Source organism: Takifugu flavidus, chromosome 6, assembly GCF_003711565.1.
Source record: "Takifugu flavidus isolate HTHZ2018 chromosome 6, ASM371156v2, whole genome shotgun sequence".
NCBI lineage: Eukaryota > Metazoa > Chordata > Actinopteri > Tetraodontiformes > Tetraodontidae > Takifugu > Takifugu flavidus.
The window spans coordinates 12,904,195-12,920,847 of NC_079525.1; the positions used below are offsets into that span (position 1 = coordinate 12,904,195).

Genomic DNA, 16,653 nt, shown 5'->3' on the forward strand with positions numbered 1-16,653 from the left:
GGACTTTATTACTGCATTGCGCAATCTTGCCAGCTGCACATCCATCTGGTGCAGTCAGCCGAGCAATGAACACTTAAGTGGGCGGTAGAAAGTGGTTTCAGTTCAACGGTGTTTCAGCAGGCCCTGACCAGCTGACAGGATTGTGAGTGGTCAGCAAGGAATCCACAGGTAAATCGAGCATTCCAACTGGTCCTAACTTCATCCTGTGAAAGCAGGGAAAACAACTCTTATATAATCAATGACACTAGCTGAAATATTTTAATAAATTGTCACTACTGCCTCAACTCAACTCTACTACCTTCTTATTCGCGGGCACCTCTGGCGGATTCACGTTGGTGGTAAGCGACTCCCCCTAGTGGTCGGAATAATGAATGCAGCCCGAGTTTAAAAAAACAATAAATCAAAACGAAAAATCTGAAAAGCAGCCAGCTTTTTTAAATTGTGGGAGAGAGGACTAACACTGAAATAGAACTGAAAGGAAAACCATCTCCACTCCAGGGAAGTGGGTAGATGCTTAAGTGCTGTCTTTGCTGTCGACTGGTGCACTAAATTTCAGACTCACGATCGCTGCCATTGCTTCACATCTCTGTATAAATTTGTTCTTTAACTTGCTGTTAAGTCTAACCACTCTAAACTGGCCAAAATACGCGTCTCTATGTGTCCAGGGTGTTTTTGTTGTTTTGTTTTGTTTTTAAATCAAGAAAATATACACGGAATGCAGCAAGAAACAGCAGTTGTATGTGTGCATTCGAGTGACACTATTTCTGCATTGATTATGTTTCAGATGTTAGTGCTTGTTTGCTGTTATTTGCAGTGATAAATTAGCTTGAGTTTTTCATATAATAAGAATTTAACAAAAAGAAAATTCACACTGAAACTCAATAAGGACTTTAATGCGTTAATCGAGAGATATACATATTACTGTTGTTGTTGTTATTATTATTTTAGAATCATTGTAAACCGTGACTGTGTGGGTAACACGCACTGTTTCAGGACCTGTTCCTGTGCTCTGGCATTATTTGAGTGTCTCCTAAAAAGGTATCTTTGTTATAGAGACGTCCAGCCACTAGATGGAGACATTGTAATAGATATCAAATATCACTGTTATAGATTTACAGCCACTAGAAGAGAGGTCGCAACACGTTTGCATTTACATTTCTATCATCGTTCAAGTTACGGTGCCCTAAGGGAATTCATAATCGATGTCTAATATAACACCACTACATTTTTGGGACAAAGATAAAATAAACAGCATAGCGTCACTAAATCATGTGCTCCTGTTCAAAGCACGGAATTTGCAAAATAATGCGCCCCCTGTGAGAGCTACTGGACACCTACTTCCTGCCATATTGTGAGTGTTTCCGCTCAGCCGGTGTTTTAGATCTACACACCATATGCGCTGACGGCTCCGCCCTCTTTAGGCGAGCCGGACGCCATCACTGCGACTGTAGATCAGCGGAAGTGCTCCGCCGCGTTGCGCTTGAGCGGAACCATTGAATTCAAACCGTGCGTCGCCAAAAGGTCCGGGGACACTTTGCGCTACGTCCAGGTCGATTGCCAGCACCGTGGACCGTGGACCTCCAACAGCAAGTATGTCAAAGTCTAACATTTTTTACATCTTATATTTATATGTATCCTAATGTTTACTTTGTTTGCGATTACGCCACGAGCTGCTGCAACTTCAGCGGCTGAATGTTGCTGAGACTGTGCAAAGAGTGCTCATTATTGATTTACTGAGATGTTATAGAGCATTAAAAGCCTTTCGGCTCGCAGCTTGTGGGGACAGGTTGCAGTATTCTGTTGTATTTTGATAATTAAGTCTTCCTTTCTGTTTATGTCAACATTCAGGGTATTTATCAAAATCAGGTCGATCAGATTTTAGAAACAGAATCCACAGAGTTCCTGATCAAAACACTGGGATGAAAGAGAGCCTTCATTAAAAATGCACAAGTGGGTTAGGCGGACCCAATTTGCCTTTGGTAATGCAATGGTTGGAATTACATCATGTGTCATGTCATAGAGTCAGTCAGCATTTGCATTTTTAACAGTTGTTCTTTATTACAGACAGTATAACATTAATGTGCAATTTTAGCAACATAAGACATACTGTACTATATCTCTAGGACTATATCAGTCCTAGAGATGCACATCTTTACATTTGCAGATTGCAGAATTGGTCCAGAAGCAGCAGAAAATGCTGAAATAGAAGCCGTAATACACACAATTGAAACCCTAATTAGTTGCTATTTCTAATTTCTCCAAAAAAACATACCCGATTCACTTACAAATGTCTTTATTTATCGTGGGAATGGAAAGATAAATGACAAAAAGAGGATAGATGCATTTTGCCAGGCATGCCCCATCTAGCACATGTTAGCATTGAGATGCTACCTTCACTCTGATCTCCCTTTCTGAAGCGAGCGCAGGTCACTACATGGTCATTAATGCTTTAGTCAGTGAACCAGTTGCTGCTGCACCTTCTTCTTCTCTGTCCTTCCTGCGTGTTTCTTACAGGTGCTCTGCTGTTGACCCCTTCGTTGCTCTCAGAGTGACAAAGTTAGCATTCCCCTGAAAGCTCCTGTACTGACCTGAAGCAGCAGCGGGCTCAGATCATCCGCACACGCTAACGCACACATTGGCTCTGGTGCGGCCCCGGAGTCGCAGCATGAGGGGTTATTGACAGTGAGTGGATGAGTGAGAACAGTCTGCGGGGTCCCCTAACGAGCCATGACCGCCTGTTTGACTTGATTGCTCAGGAATGTTAGTGGGAGCGGGAGCTAAAGTGAGCGGCGAAGGTCTTTGTGCATAAAAGCAGGAGCTCCCCCCTGTTAAGGTCTCTTTGGGGTATTATCTGCTTCTGATATCTAACTTAAACAAAGTATTTATGTTCCATTTTTTTACACCTAACAAAAGAGAATTGAAAGCATATGTGAGTGTTAGTGAGCCAAGAGTAATTTGAAGCGCAGAGTGAACTTGAACCTGTTCAGAGGACAAGAGTGACCTCATCATTACCTCATCCTGCTCTGCTAGAAGACTTATCAAAAACATGTGGTTCTGCCTCCTCTATGAAACCTGGATGGAGTTCTGGACTTCAGTTTTTTTCCTCTGTGAGAGGACGCGCGCGTGTGTGTGTGTGCGTACGTGTATGAGTGTGTTTCACCCCCTGGGCTCGTTGCAGCAGGCAGTTCCAGGTTTGGCTGGACCAGTTCATTAACCTTTAATATATCGAGCCTGCTCATGTGTGCTTGTGTATCTGTTCTACCGATTTAATCACCGATTTGAGACACGTAACGTATCTTCTTTTCTCATCATGTGATGCCGTATGGCTCCGCCAGGCCCTGCTAGCTCCTGATTTCTAAGCAGAATATGAGCCGACCTCACAAGTGTCAATGGAAGGCTTTGTTTTCACTTCTAACGCCGCTGTTCATCCACCCAGTGTCAAGTTGCAGCGATAGTTCCTGGCTGTTCCCACCCCCTTCTGTTTGTTCCCGCGACCCCTTAAATCCGATTCATTTAGCGCCCCGCTAATACTGAAGGGTTGACGAGTGATGCTGGTGAGTCCCGATGTTTTGTTTTGAGTGACGTTCGTATGGCGGCCGACGTGGCGCGAGGGATCGGACTGATTGTTTGGAATTCTCCTCTGAAGGCCGGGAAGCGCTTGATGAGGACCAGAAGGGAGAGGACAGCCAGATTTCGTCCTTTTCCGGGGGTAAAAGGAGCTTTCGTGCACGTGCAGAGGCTAAAATGGATCTGAATTCTGATCATTTTAATCCCAACTAGTGACTTTGATCTGACCTAGAAAAAAGATTTTGGACACATGATCTGTTGCCTGCGTACTTGTATACCTTTGTGTTGCCTGTGTGTGTGTGTGTCTGCAGGTGTGGTCATAATTATAACCTCAAAATAGTCTCACTGGATTATACACTGACCAAAACTATAAACACAACATTTTTTTCCCTTTTGGTCAAACTTTTGATACCAGGAAAATTCAGATCTAATGTGAAAGTGTTTTTTTTACCTAAAATTAGTCCCATTTTAGGCGTGGATGGTTAATCTCAGACAACCAGGATCATCTTTTACTGTGGTTCTGTCTGTCCCAGCATAATCATCTCTCTTTAGCTGTTGAGTTTGGTAAAAACTGCCACTGTGAGAATGAGAACAAGGGTGTCACCTGCGTTCCAGGGCCCGAGGGTCCCAATTAATGCGGAGATTAAATTAGAAACTGTTCCAGGTCACCAGTCAGTGAAGACAATGTCATGTCACATATTTCCTATGCTAGCATGTACAGTATTTGTGCTCATTAGCTCATGCACGACCGCGTTGTCTTTCTTTGAGATTCCCTCAATTACCAGGTTCTGCGTGTGGCTCATGGAAGCATGACAAACCGTAACACTCATTTTAATGGTTGCACATATTTCTAAAGACCAACTCCCCGACTTTCTCCTGTTACCTCATCATCACGGTGCTAATGAGCACTACTGAGAAGGGGGTTCTTCGGTGGTTAACCGTCTTTTATTCACTCGCTGATTATATTTGATGACAGTAACTGAACAAGGGAGGAATGGCATCGGTACCATGCAGTTTGTGGACGTGTGTGTACCCACAAAAGGGAACCAAAGCTTGGGCGTGCCGACACCATCAGCAGATGATGTCGTAAATGTTGTTTGTCAGGGAGACCATAAAGCGTATTTCCTGGACACTTGAAGCTAACAACAGGTGACACACACACACACACACACTGCGCCTGTAGATAGATCTGTGCTGGCAGCATTGTGCTTCTTTGGCTGCTGATGTAGGTGTGTGTTAGAAACTGTTGTGTCTTGTTTGTAACTGGGTCAGCTTGTCTGTGGAATCGTGATTCTCCTCCTCGTTCTCACCCAACCAAAAGGCTGTGTCATCCACCCTGAGATGACTGTGGCCCTCCTGTCTTTTTCCGCCAGTCATTGCCGTGTGCGTTGTGTCACAAAGGCTAATGTAATCTTAATAAACAGCTTTGCAGAGTGATTGCACTGTCACACCATCTGCATTCCTGTTGTGGTTCTCCCTCAAACCCACCCAGAGGTTGATGTTCTGTTGACAGACAGAAGGGGCGGGGGGGATGGAGGTGGGTTCAGGCCGGACAGGTTCAGGCAGGTTGAATATCGGCTCCATTGTTAGCTTTGCGTGACTCTGTCGGTGTCTCTGACATACTAATTAAAGTAATTATTTGTAAAATAAAATAAAAAGTGCGTGCGCAGACGCTCCGGTTTTCCAGTTTTTTCCATTTCCCGGCAGAGGTGACGCTGGAATACACCGAAAACCACGTGCAGTCGTTGTTTGTTGACGTGCTTTTTATTTCTTTGTTGCTAGGCTTGTGTGCAGATCGGTTATTAGGGTGGAGGCGCTTGTTGCCGTGGAGGACAGGTTGCTAACATGAACCCAAGCATCCTCCCATTTTGCCTGATTCATCTGTTGTGTTGTTTTCTCTGTTTCAGCAGTGACACGTGTGTTTTTTTTAGGCCTAAACACTCGTGCAGAGATGGACTTCCTGCTGTGTAACTTCCTGATTGTGTCCTCCTCCTGACCTTCAGCCGCCCTTCGTCTGATCCTTGTCAGCAGCAATGTGACTTGGTGATTTCTCTATCTTCTGAGTTGAGACGTTGTTCCTCTCTCAGCCCTGGATTCAGGCCAGTATCAGGGAGAAACTGTGGGATGTTGCTGACTTCTCACTTCCCCGGGGGGGGGGTGTGGGGGGGCGTGCGTCATTAGTGATGCATGCTGCATTCTGCTGGCTCGCCCCCTTTAGGCTCCACTGAGCAGTTTGTCAGCTTTCTGTGTTTGTGAAGGCGGTTGACGAATCGGTGCTTTTGAGGCGTTCTGGAGTGCGATCAAGCTAACTGCTGCGGTTTGGGTTCATTTCCCGATTTGAAACTGAAAGTTTTGCTTTCAAAGACACTGTTTTTCTGTTTCATCTCGGACCCCGATGATACGTTATCGTCGTGGGGATACGGCATGCTTCTGGGGTTGTGTTGCTGTGACCCGTGGAGACTTGCCGTGCACCCCGTCACACCCGCCCTCACCCCGAATCTGTTGCAAGCTTCGGTTACTCAAGAAGCGATGTTGCTTTGCATCCTGTGCACTGAGTTTTCGACACAACCCTTCCTGTGAAGGACAGATCCACCCAAACGCCGTCACACACTCGCTGAAATGGATTTTTGTCTTATCTCTGAGCGGGACGAGCTCGTAACGGTCCTGTGAAAACACACATTCCTCCATCAGCCTTGAGAAAACATTGGGATTCTCAACACCAGATGCCGCCAAATATCCTAAATATTGGACACAAACCCATCAAATTAGTAGTTCTTTGTTTAAAACTATCAATCTTTCTTTGTTTTTTCCTTATTCATGATGGTTTATAGGGGTGTTATTGTTGTTATTCTACTTGTAATCATAATAGAACACACACACACACACACACACACACAGAGCGTGACAGATTTCAGCCCCAGGATGTGTCTGGTCGGGAACGACGTGCTGCTGTCACACATCTCGGACACAGAATGGGAAGGATAGGAACGACCGTGTTTCCTGCACCTCAGTGGAGGAAATCACTGGATAAGGCCCCTCGTTTGCCCACGGGGTCACTTCCAGGCTTCAGATGGGACGGCAAAAACACGGGTCACGTCATATTTCCTTGTGCCCGAAGGCCGTTTGAAGGGCAGTTGTGGTACAGAAGTGATGTCATCCTTTTCATGGTCAAAAAGGCTGTTGTGGCGTGCCCTGAGGATGAGGTCGTTCGTTTAGCTCTGATCCCGGTGATCCAGGAAATGGGATTCGTGCGCTGTCCAATAGTTGTGGGTGAAGTGACAAATGGGCTTGTGTTTTTAAAACTCTTCCCAAAATGAGACGGAGAGGTGGAATTTTATTTGTCGGCCACCGGTTCACATCAGTGTTCCAATTTAGTCCAAACAGGAAAGCAAATATGTATATTTCAGTTAAAAGTACCTCAGAAGAATGAGGTCACGCTGTATTTGACCTCTGCTGACGATGCAGGAGTGTCTAAAATGAAGCAATTCTATAACCCCAAAGGGTTTGTTTGGGTATTTATGGGAGGCCGTGAACATCTGAACTATTTAAAGCGCTCCTTCGCTAGCAGCCAGCCACAATACATTTTAATAACACGGCTGAAAGATGGAAATGGTCTTAAAATTAAATTTTAGGTGCCCCAAGGAGATCTGCCGCTCCTTCCTGTCTGGAGTTGAGCCGGTTTGGGCGTTGGGTTAAGATTCCTCCCAGACGTCTCCCTGAGGAGGTGTTTCAGGCACGTCCAGATGGGAGGAGACCCCAAGGGACACACTGGAAGGACCACGTTTTCCAACTGTTCTGGAAATCCTGGGTGTTCACTTGGAGAAGGTAGCCGAGGACACGTTGGCCCACACCCTTAATGCTAGCATGGACGTGAAGACATCACATTTATGGACTTTATTCTGCTCCCCATGTCAGCTAGGCAACAAATGTCACATGTTTAGGAGTGTAAATACTCTCTGTCAGCCTCAGCTACAGAGCTGCTTCTACTATCGTGGAGTCTTTCAGGATTCATCCGTAAAGGAAGTTCTCTTCTTGTTAACTCGGCTATCAGGGTGATGTGGAACACTGACTGGTAGATCCATGTGGGGTTCTTCAGCCTTTAGATCCAACTCTGCTAAAAAAGGCTAACTTTTATACTTTAGTAGCTGGACTATTGGTTAATCTGCATCATCCCACCGGTTTCTTTGGCTGGTGTTATGTTGTTTCTCTCCAAACAAGCTGTTTTAGGGAGTTATCCAAAGTGGATTAACATTTCTTGATCTGGCTGAAGAAGATCCTGCTGGGTTGGGATCTGGGATGGTGAGTGTGTGCCTTTCCAGTGTTCCCACAGCCTCACTGGACTGTGGACGATGGAATAAGTTTAGGGAACGTTTGATAAGTTGTCCCACAGAAGAACCCGTTATATGCTATGGACTCCTGACTCAAACCTCCCGTCAGGTCGCAACCGCGAGGCTGAATGTTGGATGTGATGAGCTGATGCGTTAATGGCTCCAGTGATTTAAGTGTGTTTGTTCTTGGGTGGGGTTCCCCCTGCGTAATGAAATGGCGGGGGAAGAAAACAGCACTGATCTTTGGGACTTAAATGGGACATATCAAGGAAAAACACTGTTTTTATCCCGATTTGTTGCTACAGAAAAGTTGTTCTTCTATTCATTACATTGATGCACAACATAATTCTGCTGTGAACTGTCATCATGGGCTCATTTTTAAACCTGCCACAGTAGTCACAAGACTCAACAGTCAATAAAAGCAGTAAAAAGCCCCGCCACAAACATCCCAGAGGGTTTTTCCACTGTGGTCCCTTTATGTAACACATCACACTACAGAAGGTGGCAGTTTGACATTTGATCATTAGTGTTTTAAAGCATTTTAAAGGATTAATATGACTCCTTCAGCAGATATTTCCACCAAACCTGGAGTCCTCTGCTTCTCCACAGCGGGCTGTCCAACTCTACATGGAGGCAGCTGAGGTTTAAAATCCCAAAAATCAAATGACAAAACCATAAATAATCACAGTTTGGTGATGTGAATGCCTTTAATGACGCGCTGTGGCCCGCGGCCCGCAGCTTCACAGTCACATCCACTAACGCCGAGGCCGTCCTGGCGGTCGGTGGGGAGAGCTGTTACGCAACTGTGCTGTTTATTCTTGTCTCTCTGCGTCTCTCCCTCAAAAATCACAATTAGTGTATCTAATACAATGTTCAGCTCGCTGAATGATGACCTGGAATTTGCTTTGATTGCCCCAGTTGCTGTAGTCGGGGGTTATTAATAGCTCTGGTGACAGCAGGAAGCGTGTTATTATGTCCAGCCTGAGTCTGACCACGACTGTTGTGGCCGCCGCAGGGTCGACGGGTACGACTGAGATGGCTTCGGCTAGCCTGGCTAGCATTTTAGCTTCCTTTTCATGGACCAGACTGGCAGACTCAAGTCTTCATGGCCTCTGAGACATACTGGGCAACAAATAAACACCTCTGGGTATTTGGTCATACCAAGACCGTGTTCTGAAATTTCCCATTTTGCTCTAAAAAGAGTTCTGGTGGCTCCAAACGTCTTCCTTCATTCCGGAATGATGAGGCCACTGAGCTCTGGGGGACATTCAGCAGAAATGTTCCATGTCAACAGGCCTGTCAATGAGCTCTGGAGTTTGTTTTTTAGCCTCATATTGGGGTCCAACCAGTTGAATTTTCCACAGGTGCATTATTAAACCATTATTCAGACCTATCATACACTGTAGGTGAGAGGTTGGTATTTCTGATGTGTTATTTTAGCCCAGTCCCTAAATCCCCAGTAGCCAGTTATCGTTATACTGGAATGTTGATGCGCCACCCTTTAGAGAAAACAAATCTCACATTCTATCAATAGCTCACGTGTCCTTCTGTGTCGGTCCCTGGTGTTGACACAGTTGGTGTTTGTGCAGATGTCAGATGACTATCGGGGGTCCCTCGGGCCGTCTGACATGTATCCATACGCACGGAACCCATCTCAGCCTGGAAACTGCTGACACCTGACTCACAAGTACAATGTACATGTGTTCTTTACGTTGGGGAGAAAGAGAACTCTCGTCGGTCCTGCTTGGAAACACTGCGACTGTTTCCTAAATTGTTCTGCGTTCCCATAATTACAGCCGGTGTCGTGGATTTGAGATTACAGGGCTTTGTGACCCTCATACGTCTCCTTTTTGATTACAATCTCTGAGTGTGTCAATTTTGCTAAATTACAGAGCAGACAACGAGGTTTTAGATGGCAGCAAGGGACCGTGTTCCTCACTTCCAGGTTGTTTACTTCGCCTCTTTGCCGCCAGTTTCTGGCATTTGTGGCCTTTAAAACCAGATAAGGAGTAAATGACGCAGTGACGCGTGTGTGAGTGCGCGTGTAATTCTGGGTTTGTGTCTGTTCTTAGGTCAACGTTGGCGTGGCATTATAAACCGGACGCCTGACAGGTAAGACGTTCCACTCTTCCTCCTCACACCACTCAACGCGCGGTACTTCTGACCTTTTGAGCTTGGGCAGGCTTGGGACAGCTACGTATCCCATAATGCCTTTCACCTCAGCCCGCGGGAGCGGCAGTAATGGCAGAAAGTGTCTCCCATAAACCCCAGAGGCTCACTAGGCCGTACCTAAACGTATATTTTGGGGTATTTTCTTCACTTTGAGTTGGTTCCGTCAGACAGGATGAATCTCTACGGTTATGAACAACTTTATTTGGGATTATTTATGACAGTGCAGATGACAGAGGAGCCATCTGGTTGAGTCCCTAATGCTCCATCAATTACAACATGTTGCAAAATGGCTTTACGGCTTTTGATGTAATCCCTTAATGAAGTTTTCAACATGCGCTGCACTGCTAACATGAGCTCAAACGTTAAAATCCCAATTACATCCAATAAAACCTGTCTAATGATTGTGTAATTTGCATGCAACGAATAGATCATATAATAAAGTTAGAAGTCTTTTGCCGTGCAGTGTGAAAGGGGTGGGGGGGTTAGAAAGGGAGGAAGAATCCGGAAGGTGCTGTCATTTGAAGGCCAAGGATGGAATCAGATACAAACCACATGAGCCATTTATTTAAATACAAAAACATCAGGTCAAACGTTTCCACGTTGACAGTCCATCATCTTTTGTTTTCATCTTCCATTTTTTTACCCTCAGAATAGTAATCTGTTCTCTCTCTCATATATATACACACACACACACACATATATATATATATATATATATATATATATGCAGTATATGTGTGTGCATGTGCAGTAACCGCAGTATAAACAATAAAATGCAGTCTGAAGGCAGAGCCACTGCTGTAACTCATAACATTCTTGGCGAATGTAACAGATTATTGAGTAATAAAGTCCGACCGAGCCCTCCAAACACAAGTTTATTACTCTGATGAACGTGACGTATCCTAGACAATCCGCTTTTATTGATTTTCAAGTATTGAGCGAGCCACGGCACCCCGCAGGGTTCGAATCCCCGGGGTGCCAGGTGCTCGTGCGTGTTTGCGTGCGTCCCTGTGTCAAAATGTGCCCCCTTTGCTAGCGAAATGCTCCGCGTACACACACACACACACACACACACACCCTGCAAGGGTGTGTCCCTGATAAATAACAGATGTTGAGTGTGACTTCTCTGGGTTCTGTCCTTATTTTGTTATGCTTGAACGTGCGCTTCATTTGACGCGTGAACACATCTGCGGTGATTTGGGGAGCGGCTGGTTTTTACCTTTAAAAACCCAACGCGTTTTCTGACACGGTCCCTTTCGGCCACAAACGGCGGCTTTGTGCGGAGCGAGGCCAGACGGCTGCTCTCTCCTCACAGACACGTTTGTGCTCATCTCTGTCCACCTCAATAGGCTGATTCACCACAGCCTCCTCATGACACTAGAGGAGAAAATGTACTGGACGAGGAAGAAGAGGAAGAGTCAGACCAGACTTACAGGAAGCAAACGCCTGTTTGCATTTGCATCCATTTGTGTATCTCCTCCGCCAGCATTTTAAATCCATTTTCATGCGATGATGAAGAAAACAGCGGTGATATTTATCGTGTATATGAGTGGAACACCTTTTTTTTGTTAGAGTTTTCTGCCCCTTCACTTTTATTGAGAAGAACGTCATGACAGGCGAATAAACGCTTCCCGCAATTACACAAAAAAACAACCCCAAAACAGTTCATTTTCCATCACCCTCGCCAAAATTGGTTCCAAAATGTGTCCTTATCAAATAAAATCGTTGAATCTGACGCATACCAACGAGTGGGGGGGGGGATTTGGAAAGAACGGAGGCGATAAGTGTGAGATTTACTGCGTGTCTTAACCGTACCATGTCAGATTTGTTGCAGATTTCAAACTCCTAAATCAGCTTGCAGGTTATTTCTGTGCCCGTCCCACCAGAAGACGCCGCCACGGTGTTCAGCCCGTTTACAGCCATTTTAAATAACCTTTCACCATTTTAAGTTGTTAACGTGTAAATAGAGGGTTCCACCGCGAGGTGAAATCCATGTCCGCAGCTCAGTGTGCGTTCTTGCCGTAATGGTGTCCTCCTGACCTCGCGCTGGACACGGACCCATTAGCCGGGACACTGTGTTTACCTCTGTCATATGCTGTTACTGTCAGCATGGAGAGTTAGAGAGGAACCCCCTCCCCAACCCAAACTAGCACGTCCCCATCCCTCTGACGCAAGGTGGCCTCGGGCGTTAAATTGACTAAATTTGGTTCATAAGAATGGAAAAAAATCAGCCCTGATGGAGCTCAAATTCAAAATTGTCCTCTTTTTTCCTTTTTAATTCGCTTGTTTGTCCCTGTTTGGTGTTTTGTTTCTCATTGATAGTCTGCAGGGGGGTCGGGGGGGGCACGTGTGACACAGCTGCGGTCTATATTCCAGGTCCATATGATCGACACAACAGTGAGGATAAAGAAAGTTTGGCCATTTGACCGTTTTCTACATTTGCACTGACTCCAAACTAAAGAAAGATGTACGAACTGGAGATTTATAGTGTCCAAGTCTCACTGCGGTCTGCTCTGACCATATAAACACTCGTCTTTAACAACCAGCCTAGATTTACAATTTTATAGTGACTGTAAATCTTATTCTTCTGTATTCCTTTACATGGAGAGTATATAATTACCAAACGCAAGGGTGCTTATTACTGCTAAGTAAGCATATAAGTGCCTTTTTAGCTAAGCGCGCCGCTCTGTCCACCTTCCTGTCCTCGGATGAGGTATTGTAAAACGTTAGCGTGTGCATTCGGACTCGTAAATAATGTAGACGCGTATCCATTTATAACGCAGGGAGAACGGCAGGCGAAGCCTTGAATCGGGCGCAGAGCTTCGGGAGGTCAGAGGTCAAGGTTTATTCTGGTGCAGGTATGCACCGTCCCAGATTAATGGGCGTGGCTCCGGGTTTCATTTCGGTCGTTTTCGAGGACGCGTGGCCGTTGGGGACACTTCGGATGTTTGTCTGACAGGAACAAATAAATCGTTCCAGACGAGGCTGGCGTTCGTTTCGGCGCGTCTTTAATATTCCAGTCTGGGGAATCTGGCAGCTCTGGGTAGACATAGTTTAGACAAACATGACACCGCGCTCGCCACGCACGCTAACAGGCGAGTCGGGGAAAGGGAATCCCTGCCACGCACCAGCTGACAGCTGGCTGCTCACTAGGTCGGCCAAGGAGCCACTACCCACAATCTCCCCTCTTTGACTTAAATAATTAATTCCAAATTGATTTTGGGCGGAGTTGATTCGCTCCCCTTTCACGGCTAAAGAGGGTGGCGAGTCTTTTTGCTTCCTTATAACTGTTGTCAGGTAACGGTCCAAAATAGAAGCATCTTCTGTGTTTGACAATACAAAGATGGAGTGAGTTTATCAAGTTATTCTAGTACATTTAGTTCGCATTAGTTAGATGTTTTCCTTTTTATAGCAGCATTTGCACGTTTCCCTTTGGGAGGTAAATATATACCAGTAAATCTAGATGGGACGACAACAACTCACCATTAATTGGAGGACAGACCTTTAAAAGTAATGTCTAAAGTGGGCTGACAGCTATCGGAGGTGGCCCAGTGTGGCCCGGACCACCCTGGTTCAGCACAAGGAGCTGGATTTCTTCTCGGAATGATTAACTTCACCCTCCGGAAGCATCGAAATTAATGATCAAATCTGAGCCCAGATGGGACCTTGTGGCAAAACATGCAGGGACAATAGCAAAATGCTTCCACGAAGGGGATTTTTTTTTATGATGTGAGGACAAACAAGATGAAGATGGGAAACAGAAGAAAAAACGGTCCTCTTCCTCACACACTGGGGGCCCTTTGAACGATTCCTCTTTGAAATTCGCCTTCGAGAATAATTAGATGCTGCTCGGATGTTGTTTTTATTACATGCTAAGCTAATTAGCAGCCATTCTTACTGAACATTTAGCCTCAGGACATGATGTCACAATTGATCTTCGCCAGATATTGATCCCGCATGTTTGCTGGGATGCTGCGTTACTCTGAGACACAGTTGTTATTGTGCTGGTCGCCATGTGATCTTCTCCTTCACGCCGTCTCCTCTCGCACTCCTTTGTTTAAAGGGAAATTCCTCACACAAGGAAGTTGTTAAGCAGCTATCAGGGAAAGTGCTGGGTGTCTTTTGGAGGAGGGAAAAGGGGAGGGAAGGAGGGGGGAGCCTTTAATGGAGGGAAAGTGGAGGGTAGAAAGTTTCAAGGAGGACCTCTGAACGTCAGTGCAGAGGCAGAAAAGGTGTTTAATTCAAATATTAAGGGATAAAAAGTGAGCGAGGGCTGAAACGGGATTTTCCTCTCATCTTTAAATCTGAAACCATGAATTAAAGGTTAATTTCGCTGAAGCCCCCTGAGGGGACAGGACCCTGTCATCCCCACTCTTGTGTTTGTGAATTTAAATGGGCTCCGACCCTCCCCCCCTTCCACCCCCGCCCCCGCCTGGACTCGCACGCTCCATTCTCCCCCCCCCCCCCTCCCCGCGACTCCTCTGCAGCAGATACCTTTTAACGGGCGAGAGCAGATAAAGCAGAGCGGCTCCTGATTTAGCCAGGACGGAGGGGAAAACCACAGAAGCTCCCGGAGGAGGAGCGTAAAGAGAAGAGGGCTGGAACGGGAGCGGCGTGTTAGAGGAGCAGCACAGTCGCAGGACTCACTGCAGTGCAGGTGTCTCTGGTGAAGAGGAGGAGCGGCTGGAAGACGCCAAACCGACCGTCCGAACAGGTCGGTTGTGTCGTTTTCAGAGCGGATATTTGTGTGTGTGTGTAGCTGTGCGTTCGGATGTAGGTGTGTGCTTTAAAAGGCTGCAAGAGTGGGGGTTTTTTGGGGGGGGGGAGTCCGTGTCTCGCGTGTCCAACTTGCATGAGAAAGTTCCGAGGTGAAGACGTGCGTAACTGCGGAGGCCCTCCGCTCCCCTTTCACATGGGCTCTTTTTACTCTGGAGAAGAATGGAGCCCGGAGCCCTGAATGGGCCCGAGGTGGCTTTGTAGTCGAGTTGCCGCCCTCTCAAGTGTCAGCATGCTCAGTGTTGCTGCTTGTGGGGGGGCGGGCACGCCGGCTTGGGACGCACGGAGGCTTTCCCTTCGTGTGTGTGTGTGTGTGTGTGTGGAGATCGCTGCCTTTTTACCCCCAACTGCTCTAATGTGTGGAGGTGAATGCGGAGTTGCCGGGTGACTGTTTATTTTAGAGCTGCTGATAAGGGACCGATTGGTTGTGGTTGTTGTGCGTCTCCGTATAGAGAACAGGATGTGTGTTATTACACACTCTATAGATGCCTGAACAGGCAGACCGGCCTTCCTGGTCGCACCGATGATACCATAGAGGAAGAATTGTGATCTGGCTGCTCTGTGCTTTGTTGTGCGTCTGTTTGCATGTTCAAATATTTAAATTTCCAGCCCTTTGGGCCACTAAATATTTTTTTCTGTCACCCTCCAGTGCAAACAGCTGCCCGCTGAACTGTCACAACCCCCCCGAGCTGAAATGTCATATCTCCATAGGTGTAGTATTTGCTCAAGGCAAAGGGATTGTGGGTATTTTCCACCGTCCTCTGATCCAGCTGACAGCTCGGTGCGGTTTTCCCGTTACTGGCCAGTGACTTGATCTTGACTTTATCTTATAGTCTGATAAAATCGCCGTTCCTGCCGCCTCCAGGAACCCGTCAGGTTCTCACACGTCCTCCTCCAGAATATTTGAATAGACTTGTGTTTCATGCATAGGTTCAGGTAATAACGCACTGAGATTGTACACTTCAAATCCCATTTCTGGGAAGTTCTGTGCCCTTGGAGACAGGTGCTTTGTGGTCCGATTTAACTCTGCGAGAGCTTCAAAAGCTCCCACGGAACTGCTGCCATGGCGATGGCCGCTACGCTACAAATCCTGAAACGTTTCATCAAATATTTGTCCACACTTGAGGGGTGAGGGGAGACCTTTGTTTGGTGTCCATCTTTCCGAACGTTTCTCATTAAGTCGGGAACGCCTTTTGTGCTGCCGCGGGGAAAAGTGGCCCTGATTTCCTGTCCGCCCTCGAGATTAAACACCACACGCCTGCTTTGGTATTAACAGTTTGGGTCATTTATTTGTGTTAGAGTCATTTATCCCCGTGATATTGCTCATTCCTCCTGTCTCACATGACCTCTTTGGTTTCCCTCCTTATGTTTCCACTTTTCTCCCCCCCCCACGTGTGTGTTTTTGTGTTTCAAACGAGTGTCAAACTTGTGTTGTAAATCACCGGTTTATGTAACGGTGTGTGTGTGTGTCCACGCGCGTGTGCGTGCGCGTGGTAAATGGCTTTGGCTGGTCTGCTTGTGATTATGTCATGCAGCATGGTTTCCATCTGTCGGGGGCGGCAGCGCGAGTTAGCTATGCGTAAAGCTATCCGCGCACCATCGGCGCGCCGTTGCGTTTGTACTTTTTTGCGGTTAAATTTCATTAAGAATCGTGCGCTCCAGTTGTGCGCCGCCACGCCACGCCGAGGCCCCGGCGAGTGAAAAGATGGCAGCCGTCCGGCTGGCTGGGATCCTTTTTTCGAGGATTGCGATTTGATTGAGCTCTGCTGCGGAGGTCTAATTTAAACCAAATGCGTTTGGGTCGGGTCTC

General features: G+C 46.5%; 1 protein-coding gene across 4 annotated transcripts in view; it reads left to right on the forward strand.

Moving 5' to 3' along the window:
• Positions 1 to 1,452: 1,452 nt before the first annotated feature.
• Positions 1,453 to 16,653, forward strand: part of add3a (adducin 3 (gamma) a) — a 41,712-nt gene continuing 26,511 nt past the window's right edge. The window contains exons 1-2 of one of the 4 annotated variants that reach the window (XM_057035333.1): positions 1,453 to 1,590; positions 9,968 to 10,007. The gene's annotated coding sequence lies outside the window, so the exon portion shown is untranslated. Of the gene's footprint in view, positions 1,591 to 3,692; positions 3,710 to 9,967; positions 10,008 to 14,559; positions 14,782 to 16,653 lie in introns of those variants that run through there. The other 3 variants (XM_057035335.1, XM_057035334.1, XM_057035332.1) reach the window with 3 other exon arrangements.